Genomic DNA, 14,084 nt, shown 5'->3' with positions numbered 1-14,084 from the left:
AAGCCTCTGTCTGCATGATAGAGTTTGAAGAAAGATAAAATCACCTCTCCACTAAATTTACTATTTGATTTACTTTTCAGTAATTCAGTTTCAAAGTAACTTTAACCAATTTAAATGTAAGTATAAAAGTGGCCAGACACGGTGGCTCACGCCTGTAATCCCAGCACCGAGGCAGGCAGATCACAAGGTCAAGAGATAGAGACCATCCTGACCATGGGGAAACCTTGTCCCTACTAAAATACAAAAGCTTAGCTGGGCATGGTGGCATGCTCCTGCAGTCCCAGCTACTCAGAAGGCTGAGGCAGGGGAATCGCTTGAACCCGGGAGATGGAGGTTTCAGTGAGCAGAGATTGCACCACTGCACTCCAACCTGGGTGACAGAGCAAGACTTCGTCTCAAAAAAAAAGTATAAAAGTTACTCTAAGTAGTATACATAAAACCAATTCCCATTTCATACCCCCAAATCTAAACCATTAAAATTTAACACTCCACTTAAACCAGATTTATATTATTAATAAGGTCTTTTATAGGTGAAAAATCACCAACTTAATGATACATTCTGGGGAGCTAGGCCTAGCTCAGTTTTTGAATGGAATTGGCTAGTTTTCGCATTGTCTCACAAACTTCTATATCTACCCCCTTTTTCTTTTTTCTTTTTATTTTTTGAAACAGGGTCTGGCTGTGCAACCTCTGCCTCCTGGGCTCAAGCCATCCTCTCAACTCAGCTTCCCAAGTAGCTGGGTGCTGAGGTGCAGTACGGGCTCATGCCATCATGCCAGATAATTTTTGTATCTTTGTAGAGATGGGGTCTGGTCATGTCACCCAGGCTGGCCTCGAACTCCTGGGCTCAAGCAATCCACCTGCTTTAGCTGCTCAAAGTGCTGGGATTACAGATGTGAATCGCTGCACCTGGCCTATGTCTGCCCTTAATAGTAAACAGTAGTGCCAACTACCTATATCCTTGCAATGTGCCCAGCACTGTACTAGGCATTTTATGTTCATTAGTTCATATAACATCCTAATTACAGTAACCCTATCGGGCAGATGTTTTCGTGATTTTACAGATGGGAAAACTGAAATAGCAAACCAGAAATCAAGCACTTTAGAGAATGACTCTAATGCCATCCCCAGCTACGTATATTTCTCCTCCTATAATGTCCTTCCCACTCCTCTCTGCCCACCCAAATTTTGTGAAGGCCCAGCTTTAATCCTAGAAAGTTCTCTAGTAAGTGCCCCTATTGCCTACATTGATCTCTCTCATCTCAGAATTCTTAAAGCATTTACTTATTGTACCCAGAATATCATTATCAAAACATAAAGTAGTCGAGATTTTACAACCTAATCAGAGTTAAAAACATATTGAGTGCTTAGTCTGTATGAGGAATTGTTTTAAGAATTACATATGGATTAATTAATTTCATTCTCATAACAAAGCTCTGAGGTCAGTAGTGAGTACTGCTATTATTTCCATTTTATAAAAATGCAAATTGAAGCAGAGATAGGTTAACTTTCTTAAGGGCAAAGATTAGGACACTTTCTCAGGCTGGCGAAGACCCTAGGAATTGAGGATTAGAGAAGTTAATATGTGTAAAACATGTAGAACAGTATCTGGTACATAGAAGGTTAGCTATTACTATTTCCCTCTGCTCCCTCTCAAAAACATCTCTGACTCCACCCAGTTGATTCATCTGCCCAGGAAGAAAATGAAGCATCTTCAATGATCCAGATGCTAAAGTTTGATATTTTCATGACCGTCATTTCATTTATTAATTCAACAAAGTTTTTTTTTTTTTTTTTTTGAGACGGAGTCTTGCTCTGTCACAAGGCTGAAGTGCAGTGGCCCAATCTCAGCCGACTGCAATGTCCCCCTCCCGGGTTTGAGAGATTCCCCTGCCTCAGTCTCCTGAGTAGCTGGGACTACAGGCATGCGCCCCCCAACCCAGCTATTATTATTTTTTTTTTTTGTATTTTAGTAGAGACAGGGTTTCACCATGTTGGCCAGGATGGTCTCAATCTCCTGACCTTGTGATCTGCCCACCTCAGCCCCCCCAAAGTGCTGAGATTATAGGCATGAGCCACCGTGCCTGGCCTAATTCAACAAATATTACTGAGCACCTACCACTGCCTGATACTGCTCTAGGCATTGAGGATACAGCTGTAAAACAAAAAGCAAAGTGGTTCTTCACAATAATCCCATAAAGGAGGTTCCTGAGTTCCGTTATTACAAATGACAACACTGAGGTTCACACAGCTCACCAGTTGAAGTGTTGGGGTTTAAATATAAATCAATCTTAAAAGTTTCGGATCTTTCTCTCAGAGGATACAATGCTACTTCTGCCGGATCCACCTGATAGAACCTATTCTCTGCCGTGGGACATAATGCATTTGGAAATTAGGAAGCTGTTTTCTCACATGTAGGTTAGAATTCTCAATAACATCACCATCATCCCCAGATAGTATGTGTAGAGTACATGCATGCATTATCATTGTTGAGGCTGCTTACCCCACCCCTCCCAGTGCCTTCCAGCAAATGAGCTACTCAGGGAAAAGATGAGCTGCTCTAGCTGAGAGTGGGATTGAGGTGGGAGTGGATGGGCTTTGAGCGCTGGTTGCTCCGCCTTCTACTAGAGTCTCTAAGATGCCCAGCTTCCACTCCAGGCACCTGCATCTGGACAAGGGGAACGTGATGGCACCCAGAAGGTTGGAGACACCAGGAACCGCAGAACCCAAAAAAGGGTGTAACAGCCCTGGTTTAGGGAGCCCCTAGGTCTGGGCTTCACAAAGGACCACAGCTCTTCCCTCCTTCTCATCACCCGCAATATGGTGAGCAGGGGATGCATGTTTCAACCCTGTTTGTGTTACATCTCTTTTAGACTCACCGTTCAGCAGGTCGTGAGTTTTTGCCCCACATCCAGGAAGAACGAGGTAGGCAGACACCTGGAGGGTGAGTAAGGTGGAGAGGAGCTACATTGAATGGTAGAACAGTTCTCAGGAGACCCGAAGTGGGTAGCTCCTTGTCACAGGCAGGTTGTCCCAATGAATGTCCAGCTGTCAGTGGAGAGGAGACCTGGAGTGGGTAGCGCCTATCCACAGGCAGGTCATCCCAACATTTGTGCAGCCCTCAGTGGAGAGGAGCCCCAGAGTGGGTGGCTTCTATCCACAGGCAGGTTGTCACAGTATCTCTGCTGCTTTCAGCAGAGAGGAGACTTGGAGTGGGTGGCTCTTGTCCGCAGGCAGGTCATCCCATCCTCTCTGTAGCCCGCAGCGGAGAGGAGATGCAGAGTGATTGGCCCCAGAGTGAGTAGCTCCTATCTGCAGGCAGGTTGTCTCCTTGTCTCTGTAGCCCTCAGCAGAGAGGAGACCCAGAGTAGATGGCTCCCATCTGCAGGCACGTTGTCCCCTTGCCTGCCAGAGTCTGGCTGAGTGTGTGTGAGGGGGTGTTATGGGCTTCAGAGAGGAGGAAGTGGGTGCTGATTGGTCCATGGCAGACCTGGAAAAAGCTCGGTAAGTTCTCACTCGGGTCGGAAGAACTAGCAGCTCAGCCCCCAGGCTTCAGGCTGTTTCTGGCTTAAGTGAGGCTTCACCTAGGACCCTCCTTTCTGTCCAGGAGCCTGTCTGCCTCCTGCCGCCATCAACCTGCTGTCCACAAGTCCACAGTGCCTAGGCTGTTCTTGCTGAGGTGCGCCTGCATGCCCATGCCGAGCTGCCCTCACCACCCCTTGGCCTCCCTTCCATGCTCCTCGGTGCCCAAAGTCCGGAGGGGGCTGAGGTGGTGGGACTGGGATTCAAGAGGGGGATAAAAGGGAGACAAATGCTCCCTTTTAAGAACTCAGCCTCTCCAGTGTAAATTGTAAATGAAGCCAAGCAATGTTGTGTTATTGAACTTGTTTGGGGCACACGAATATCCTAGTCAGTTTCAGAAGGGTCAGTGAGTATTCCCTTCACTAAAAAATTTCATACATTGCAAGGAGATGAAATGCATTGAGAATAAAATGAAATGTCATCCACAGTGAAATGAAATGTCTGGGAAAGGGAAAAGGAGACAGACAAGGATGATAGAGCTGACAGTCATGGGCAGACAGCCGTTTAGCATAAGTTAATTTATCAGCCAGCTCAGTCCAAAAGGAGGCTTATATCTGGCTTATGCTGTGATATATTAGACTGACATGATGGTAGGAGGAGAGGAGATACAAAGGACCATTTCCAAGGACATAATATATTTTGTGTGTGAAGTGCAAAAGCACATAAAGGACCAAGAAGAACCTGATAAGTATTTTTCATCTTTTTCTGACTCATGCCACCCTTGTGTCTATGCCAGCTCCTTTTCTGGAAGGGAAGACCCAACAAGTTTTGATGCACCAAATTAAACTATGTATCATGCAGGTGGATAAGAGTTTCCATTTGGCATCAGCCAGAGATGTGCATATATCTGCACTCACATATGTAAGTATATGGCTAACTTTTTCCTGAGAGTCAGCTAGAAAGCAAGTCAGCCATGTTATGTACATATCTCTTAAAATATGACTTTTATTGGATATTGGTAAATAAGGCCTCTGGTTGCAATTCAAACATTTAAAATGCAAAAATGAATAAGATCTTGGTTTCTAGAAGCTTGAAATATTCAGAGAGACTAAAAGACAACTTGATTCACCTTGTCTAATCATGGGCAGCTGACAAAACAGTTCCGATTAAGGTGCCAGAAACTTTTGCCTTTTCTCCCTAAGTGTACAGAAAGGGAGGCCCAGAAGCAATTGCACAAAAGAATCATCAGGGAGGTAAGGAAGACGAAACACAATCTTAGATCGTAAGCCATTCTTGGATGGAGTACCTTGGACAGAGTAGTTACTTGATTGCTTTTTTTTTTTTTTTTTGAGACAGGGTCCTGCTGCCTGATCCAGGCTAGAGTGCAGTGTGCAGTAAGACAATCACAGCTCACTGCAGCCTTGACCTCCTAGGCTCAAGCCATCACCCGCCTCAGCCTCCTGAGTAGCTGGAACCACAGATTCATGACACCAAGGCAGGCTAATTTTTGTATTTTGTGTAGAGACAGGATTTCACCATGTTGCTCAGGCTGGTCTCAAACTCTGGACTCAAGTGATCTGCCCACCTTAGCCTTCCAAAGTGCTGGGATTACAGGCACGGGCCACCACACCCATATTCAATTGCTATCAATGAGAAGGTTGAGAGTTTCCATATGAAAGAAGACCAAGGTCTTTCGACACTTAAGGAGATTGTAATTATCCAGTGACGCTGCTCTACTACCATTTTCGTCATATGGTAATCAATCAGAGTAAAGGCCCATAAAAGAGAAAAACCAATGTTCTAGGCAGAGCGACTATGTCCAGCTTGCGTTCAGCTTTCCCTCTGCAGCCATTTTTTACCCCAGAGGCAGTCTTTCTACTGGCCTGATCTCAAAATGCCTGGTGCAAAGACAGGTGGATAGAAGAGGCGAGTGCTGCGGTGGGAATCTCTTGCCTGTTGACAGCTGTCTCCAGGAAAAAGAGAAGGAGGTGTAACTTGATTTGAAAATACTGTGCCCTTGAAATTTTAGATTTAAATATAAAATGGAATCATATTATATATGCACCTCAGAAATGTATTGTGCAAAGGAAATCTGGGGTGTACCTTTTCAAGTGCAAATCCTGTTACTTTAAATCAAAATAATACAATTATATTTTAACTAGTATGTCCTATAAGCTTGACTTTTAAATGGCAGATTTTCTTATGAGGGCATACCTTTATGGTCTGAAATTTATTTCTGTAATAATTCTGTACTCTGAAGCAATAAAAAAATCACTGAAATATAAAATATATTCGGTGAAAATGTTTTAAAACCATGGAACAAACAAAAGTTGCCCTCTACATATTGTAAGGTAAGAATCTATATTTACTATTATTTCATAAAAGAAATCATACTTTACATGTAAAAATTAAAAAGGACATAGCACAAAGGATAGTTGGTAATTGACAACAGAGAGACACAGATGAAATATATTTTTATAGATATATACATAATTTTTGAGCTTAGAAGAGTTACTATGTAAAATCCTATTGCATTGCACATAATTGTTAGTTTTATACACATCAGCATGTGGTTACATATTCAGTGAGACACCACAAAGTAGAGCATCAATGTTCAATGTATTCTCATGTCTTTGTCATTCACTATGAAGCTCAGTTTCTCTTAGGTTTGTTAGCAAAGGTGGAAGTCACACTCTTAATGGTATTTCCCTTAACTTGGAATGTTCTGTGCAAATAAAAGCAGGTTTCCTCACCCCTCTGATGCTGTCCTTATTTCTTACTGGGACACGAAGAACTTGGGGAGCAGGCTGTAGAGCCCAGGTGCCTAGAGCAAGCTCTTACTCAGTGGCTCTTTTTAGCTGAGGCTGGGCAGCTAAGGTCCTGGGGCTTCAACTGAGAGCCTACAGGGAGTATGGAAAAGATGCCTAGGCCTGTGAAAGCTTTCCTCTGGCCAGTGCTGTTCCATTGTTTAGCATTTGGGAACCACTGTCCTATAGCATGTAGATAAAGGTCAAGCAAGTTTGCTTCTGATTGTCATCAATCATTAGATAGTTGGCTGTAGTAAGAATAATAAGGTAATCACAAAGTATAAATCCATTTCCTATTTTATGAATGTATAATCTCCCTTTTTGGTTTATTTTCTGCGTGTGTCACACATTATAGTGGGTTGAATAATGCCCCCCACCCAAATGTATGGCCACCCAAAACATCAGAATTCGACCTTATGTGGAAATAGGCGTGTAATTTTTTTTGCATATGTAATTAATTGTAATTGGTTGAGGAGCTCAAGATGAAATCATCATAGATTTAGAATGGGCCCTGCATCAAATGATTGGTGTCCTTACAAAACAGAGAACACAAAAACACACAGGGAAGGCCAGGTGAAGGCCAAGGCAGAGACTGGAGTTATGCTGCCCCAAACCAAGGAATGCCAGGAGCCACCAGATGCTGGAAGAGACAAGAAAGCATTCTACCCCAGAACCTTCAGGGGGAGCATGGCCTTGCCAACACCTTGATTTTGAACTTTTGGCCTCCAGAACTCTGTTAAGTTTTTGTTGTTTTCAGTTGCCAAGTTATGACTAGGAAATTAAGAAATATCTTTTGCTTTTTATGACTCAATTCTTTTTCTGCTATATCCTTTGCAAGAATGAGGTCATAAAACTAAACAAGAGATTCTTGGTGGAATCTCTCTGTTGACTAAATAACACTTCTCACTTCACAAACTCCTTTGTGTTGGTCATCCTTCATCGTCTTGACTCCACCTGCTTTTGTTTCTGTTTTCCCCTTCCTGTGCCCTTAGAAGCACTAGCGGGAGAGTTTTGCAGACGGAGGGGTGCCTTGTCTGCTGTTGTCTTTCATGTCACACTAGTAGTTTCAGAACTAATTCAGTGGACTTAGATTTGGAAGAATCTGTCATGCTCAGGTCTTTTCCCAGACGGTCATGTTTCTACCATTCATCTTCTTACATCAGTGCTCAGGCACGTGCCGTTGATATTTAGAACTACTGGCCCATTTCAGAGACTCTCTTTTTATCAAGACAATGTCCTCTTATTTGGCAGCTCCTCCCTGGCCCCTGCATATCTGCTCTGGTGCCTTAGCAATCCCCCTGCTAAATTCAAGACCGAAAACAGACTCTCATGGCCTTTTTCTAAACAGCTCACATCATAACCTAATCCGTCCAGAAAGTTCAGAAACATTTATTGTGTACCAGGTAAGGGTCCGACGCTGTATCAGGGGTTCTCATGTGTGTGTATCATCATGTATACACCACATAGAAAAGAGAGAAACTCCTTAGTCTTCATTTCCAGCCCTCTGGTTCTCCCCAAATGCTGGTCTTCTTTCTTCTAAGTTCCACTTAGGAGAAAGAAGGGTACCACTGCACCATAGACAGGGTTGTTGCTTTGCTTTAACACCTAGAGTTTCACCTGCTACGTGTAAACAAAGGGAAAGATACTTCCTCTGCTGTTATTGAGCCCTATTTTTGCCTTTTAGGTAATCAGGCTGAGGGAAAGGGTGAAATCTACTATGCAGCAGACACCTTTTAAAGGCTCCTGTCCTGGGCTACCCTCTGTCCCTGGGCGCCTGACCTACTGCAGAACCTCTCCTCCTCTCTCTCCCCCATGCCAGTTTCCAAAAGGAGCCTGCCAGGGCTGAGCACAATCATCCCTGAACAGGGACCCCACGAGTTGCTGGGCTGTGGGGAGATCTGAAGGGCTCACACGAGAGAGGACCATGGAGGGCTTGGGGCAGGAACTAATGCCAACCTGCACAGAAATATTGAACATTTTTTTTTTTTTTTTGAGACGGAGTTTCGCTCTTGTTACCCAGGCTGGAGTGCAATGGCGCGATCTCGGCTCACCGCAACCTCCGCCTCCTGGGTTCAGGCAATTCTCCTGCCTCAGCCTCCTGAGTAGCTGGGATTACAGACATGCGCCACCATGCCCAGCTAATTTTTTGTAGTTTTTAGTAGAGACGGGGTTTCACCATGTTGACCAGGATGGTCTTGATCTCTTGACCTCGTGATCCACCCGCCTCGGCCTCCCAAAGTGCTGGGATTACAGGCTTGAGCCACCGCGCCCGGCAAATATTGAACATTTTAAGAAATAGTATGGCCACACAAATGGATGCCAACTGGTATCAGCCCTGCCTCACTGTGTGATCAACACGGAATGACTTAACCTCACTAGGGCTCAATTGCCACGTGTGTTCAAGGGATCGTATTTGTCCTACGTATCTTACAGCCATTATACTGGATCATTGTCTGTGACGAATAATTACTGCTCAATAATTTACATGCAGAATTTACATGGCTTTTACTTAAACTTTACCTTTACATTTACCAAGACTCTCTGTATGACCTGGGGCCAATTATTTCACCTGTGTTTGTTTCCAAATCTGTGAAATGAGAGGTAATGATAATACCCCAGCTCAGAGAGTTGTAGAGATTCCACAAGTTAATACTGGTGGGGTGGTGGGAACAGCAGCTGGCTTCATAATAATTAGGTGGCTCTGGGTTGGCAGCTCCTAAGTCCTGTAAGTTGAAGGAGGGGATCTGGGCTCCAGTTATGAAAATGAAAGCCCTGTGGGTGGCTGGAAAGGGAGGCTGTACTTTTGTTTGCTGAATATTTATATTTCCAGGTGCTGATAGCTACCAAAGACAAACAGAAAGGCAAAAACTTTTCTTCACTTCCATTCAACACTTACATGTCTTCTAAAAATTTCCCTTTGACTTTCTCAGTCATCATACCTTGCTCCCTCTTTTTAACAATCTTAATTTTTTCCCCACTATTCCTTATATGACCTTGGGAAAAACGCTTAATTTCTCCAAGCTTCACTTTCTCTTCTGTAAAACAGGGACAAATATGTGAGAATCAAGCAAGATAAGTAATATGGAAGTCCTTTGAAAACTAGAGGTATTGCATCACTATTAATGAAGACATTTTTATGATTTATTAATTACATAAGCACAAACTTCTCTTTAGGATTGGAAATGCTCCCCTAAGGGTCATTAAAATCACAAGTTAAATAACAGAACCTGTGGAGATATTCAAAAGGTTGGAGAACTACGTATCTTGAAGGTGGATAGAGTAGAAACCTGGAGAGACTTAATGGCGTTCACATATAGAAAATGTTGGAGAGGATTATGTCCAACTGTTTTCCGTCTTCAGTGAAGACGAGATAAATGAAAATGGACGGCAACAGGAGGGATTTAACTAGACACGATGAATTTCTCTGCTGTCGAGAATTTTAAAAAATTGAAATACATTGTTTAGTCTGCATGAGGTTTCTACTCTGAAAGTCTTTAGATCTGATGTGTGGTAAGCACATGAGAATTAGTACACCAGGTCAGATCAGGGGATTTGCCTGAAAACATCACAGATGTTCCCAAACTGCCGTGTCCACATCCATACTTTTCTAGAACAAATTTATATTTTTAGCCTTTGCCAGTTTAATGACTTATGTGCATTCTGTCTATAAATTAGCATTCCTATTTATTAGTTAAGGGCTGTTGCATTGAGGCTAGAAACATACACTTAGAAGTCAAAAAGCCTGAGTCCCAGTCCTGATTTTGCCCCTTGAAGCTGTCTCAGATGAGCTATTTTATATTTTTAATTTTTTTCAGCTTCTGTTGCCCCAGCTGGAGTGCAGTGGCGTGATCTCAGCTCACTGCAACCTCAGCCCCCGGGCTAAGTGATCCTCCCAGCTCAGCCTCTCAAGTAGCTGGTAGTACAGGTGTTCAACGCCGCATAGAGCTTATTTTGTTGATTTTTTGTAGAGATGAGGTCTCACTATGTTTCCCAGGCTGGTGTCAAATGCCTTGACCCAAGCAACCTCTCACCGCAGGCTCCCAAAGTGCTGGGATCGCAGGCGTGAGCCATAGCACCTGGCACCTAGGCCGATTAATTTAGTGTTATAACTTGTTTCCTCATCTGTAAAATGGAGACCATAGTGGCTCTTACCTTAAGGGTTGTTGTAAGTTTGCCTGCCATAAAGCAAATGCTCAAAAATGGTCGCCAGGATTAGGCTAATGCAGCCTCTTCACAGTTTCAAAGCAGTGCCTCTTAGAGGTAGTATGTAAAGATTTGTTCTATTACTTGACTGTTTTGTATGTCCATTTTCTAGTCTGCAGTTTCTTCTTCTCCCTCCTCCTCCTTGTCCTCTTCTTTCTCTTTTTCTTCAATCCATTCTCACAGGAAAGTACATCTTCCCCCTTGTTTATGCTACTTGCCATTCTCTGAACTCTCTTCAGGTCCATTACATCTTTCTTGAAGGGAAGTGACCTGGAATTGTTCAAGTGTGATCCTCCCTAAAGGCAGAGAGATGGATTGAATAATTTATTAAGGTACCTTCTGGCAATATCAATCTATGCAATGACTTTCAGGTTAAGGGAATTTTCGTTTCCAAACTACATCAGTTAGCAGATACCTCTTTGTAACACTAGGGGTCACTGTTAAAGCAATATTTCAAAAGCATTAGCCTTTAACCAGCAGTAAAATTGAGACAATCCTTTAGAACACTGCGAGAGAAAAGATATTATACAGGTAGTTTGAGGGCAACAGCTGGGATTTTATCAGCTTCCTAAATTGAAATTAACTTATTTTCTTTTTCTTTTCTATTTTTTTGAGAGGGAGTCTTGCTCTGTCACTCAGGCTGAAATGCAGGGTCGTGATTTCGGTTCACTGCAACCTGAATTCTGTCTCCTGAATTCAAGCGATTCTCCTGCCTCACCCCCCCAGTAGCTGAGATTACAGGTGCCCATTACCATGCCCAGCTAATTTTTGTATTTTAATAGAGACGGGGTTTCACCATGTTGGTCAGGCTGGTCTCGAACTCCTGATCTCAAATGATTCGCCCACCTTGGCCTCTCAAAGTGCTGGGATTACAGGTGTGAGCCACCACGCCCGCCCTTGAAATTCATTTATAATCTATTCTTGTTTCTCACCCCTAGAAACAATTCCATTTTCCCTGAGATGGTAAGACCTCTACCTGGGAAGATCTGGGGGTGAAAAATCTGCTCTGGCTTGGACTGCTGACTTTAAATCCATTTCTCCAGCTCCGACACCTACGCTGAGCCAACTTCCACAGTTTGGAGCACCTCAACTCATTTCCACGTGGCAGTGCCCCCTGCTGGCACTTGCAACTCCAGACACATTAAACCAGAATCCATTTCCCTGTCCTTTATTCCCCTCCACACCCAAATAGACTCCCCTTCTCAACTTTCTCATTGGTGATTAAGAATCAACCTGCAATTTAAAGGCCCTCATTCTCCAAGTTCTTGCTTTTAAAATATATCTGCTTCTGTAAAATTTGAATAACAATAGTGTGTACTTTATAGAGTTGTGGGGATCAAGTAAGGCCACCATTAAGCAGCCACCAAGAAAAGGAATGGCTCAGTGTAAGATGCTCCTTCAGCCAGACTCCGTGCCTCTCCCAGCAACCATCAAGGGGGATTGCCAACCCCTCCAGCTCCTGTCAAGACACCCCACCTTACCCCTGATTCCTCACTATGTACCTTGTGACCATCAAGACTAGTCTCATCATGTCCCTTATCCCCACCAATGTCCGTCCTATAAGAAACCCAAGACTCCCAGGTCACCTCTCATCCCTGGACATCTAATCCCCATCTGACCCTGCTCATCCCCTTTTCTGACCTCACCAGCCATCCTCCGCATCGCTTAAAACCCTTTCACCTGCCCTCTGGAACTCAGGGCAATCATCAGCAGAATCCTCCTTTCCTTCAAGCTCTTCTCGGAGTGTGTCCTTCCCCTCCCCCTGGAGGAGTAACTGAAACTTGGCTCTGTCCCCTGGTGACACTGCTTCCCTGCAGCCCTCGCAGTGGTAGCTGGCTTCCCTTCCATAGGACCTGGAGGTGGGGTAGGGTTCCTCTTGCTTCTCATTGCTGCTTTTAGACCACACCCCCTGCCTCCTCCATAATTATCTTATCATCAAACCATATCATGTAGTCTCCATTTATTAATCACTTTTGTATGATTTTAATTATGGACCCACCTTCACTCACCTCAATATTACCTCTGTCTTGGGTCTCAGCGATTTCAAGTTACACACACGATCTTTCTAACACCCTGGCCTCTCCTCCCGAGATCTTGTCCTCCATCCAACCTCATGGTCATACCCTAGGGCCAGCGCTGCCCAAAAGAACTTTCTGCAATTATGGAAATGTTTTACAGCCACTCTATCCAATAAAATAGCCTCTGTCACATATCACATAGGGCTACTGAGTGCTTGAAATGTGACTTGTACAAGTGAGGAACTGAATTTCAAATTTTATTTAATATTGAAGTAATGTAAATGTGAAGCATCAATCTGTGCTTGTATTGTTTGCTTACTCCTGTTCCTGTAGATGAACTTAGCTCCTAGCTAAGGTCAGCTCACCAGTAGTGCCATAGAGGCCACTCCCTCCTAAAGAAATTCTCCCTGTTTTCTTCATCAGTTTCCCCCTCTCTACCAGGTTATTTCCATCAACCTCCAAGCGTGCTGCTATTTCTCCCATCTTAAAAAATCTTTCTTGGCCCCAGCTTCCCAGCTGGCTACTGCTGTAATCCCCCAATTTCTTCTAGAGCAAATCTCCTTAAAAGAATTGTAGAGGTCAAGTGCAGTGCTGACACCTGTAATCCCAGCACTTTGGGAGGCCCAGATGGGAGGATCACCTGAGTTCAGAAGTTCAGGAACAGTCTGGGCAGCACATTGAGACCCCCGTTTCTACAAAAATAAAAATTAGCTGGGCATGGTGGCACATGCCTGTAATCCGAGCTACTCAGGAGGCTGAGGCAGGAGGATCATTTAAACCCAGGAGTTTGGGCTACCACAAGCTATGATTTCACCACTGCACTCAGTCTGGGCAACAGAGTGAGACCCTACCTCTAAAAAATAAACACACACAAAGAAATATCTTTACTCACTGTACATTCTCACATTGCTACAGAGAAATACCTGAGACTGCTTAGTTTATAAAGAAAAGAGGTTTGGCCAGTCACGGTGGCTCACGCCTGTAATCCCAGCACTTTGGGAAGCCAAGACAGGTGAATCACTTGAGGTCAGGAGTTCAAGACCAGCCTGGTCAACATGGCAAAACCCTGTCTCTGCTAAAAATACAAACATTAGCTGGATATGGTGGCACATGCCCATAATCCTGGCTATGCAGGAGGCCGAGGCAGGAGAATCACCTGATACAGGTAGTTTGAGGACAACAGCTAGGATTTTATCAGGTTCCTAAATTTAAATTCAATTATTTTATTATTTTTTTAGAGGGATTCTTGCTCTGTCACCCAGACTGGAATGCAGTGGCGCGATTTTGGGTCACCGCAACCTCTGTCTCCTGATTTAAGTGATTCGCCTGCCTCGGACTCCCAAGTAGCTGGGATTACAGGTATGGCTACCACACCCAGCTAATTTTTGTATTTTAGTAGAGATGGGGTTCACCATGTTAGTCAGGCTGGTATCAAACTCCTGACCTCAAATGATCCACCCGTCTTGGCCTCCAAAAGTGCTGGGATTACAGGCGTGAGCCACCGCAGGAGACAGAGGTCGCAGTGAGTCGAGAT

This window comes from Cebus imitator, unplaced genomic scaffold (genome assembly GCF_001604975.1).
Source record: "Cebus imitator isolate Cc_AM_T3 unplaced genomic scaffold, Cebus_imitator-1.0 Scaffold251, whole genome shotgun sequence".
Classification (NCBI taxonomy): domain Eukaryota; kingdom Metazoa; phylum Chordata; class Mammalia; order Primates; family Cebidae; genus Cebus; species Cebus imitator.
Note: the sequence above shows the minus strand (reverse complement) of the source record.